Source organism: Etheostoma spectabile, chromosome 18 (assembly GCF_008692095.1).
Source record: "Etheostoma spectabile isolate EspeVRDwgs_2016 chromosome 18, UIUC_Espe_1.0, whole genome shotgun sequence".
Classification (NCBI taxonomy): domain Eukaryota; kingdom Metazoa; phylum Chordata; class Actinopteri; order Perciformes; family Percidae; genus Etheostoma; species Etheostoma spectabile.
The window spans coordinates 15,654,963-15,655,206 of record NC_045750.1 but is presented as its reverse complement, the minus strand read 5'-3'; the positions used below and the strand labels follow the sequence as shown (position 1 = coordinate 15,655,206).

The 244-nt window shown below is 39.8% G+C and overlaps 1 protein-coding gene across 3 annotated transcripts in view; it reads left to right on the top strand.

Annotated features, from left to right (window-relative positions):
- The window catches only part of LOC116705917 (inositol-trisphosphate 3-kinase B), a 29,393-nt gene that overhangs the window by 22,803 nt on the left and 6,346 nt on the right, over positions 1-244 (top strand). The window lies entirely within an intron of this gene.

Sequence of the window (244 nt, the reverse complement as noted above, 5' to 3'; positions counted from 1 at the left end):
AAAATAAAATTTGGCATTGAAACAACAAATATCGGCATTGAAAACGGTTGAACTGAAGTATAAAACACAAACATCAGAAAGTAATAATCTCATAATCCTATGATATTATTTCACTTTGACTTTTGTTTGCATCATGATGGGTTTTGGTCTCTCGCCAGTAGCCTCTGTAAGTTACCTATAAGCCACGCCCCCTTTGTCCCTCCCCTCAGGCCCCTCCTCCCTATGCCAAAACAGTGACAGAAAG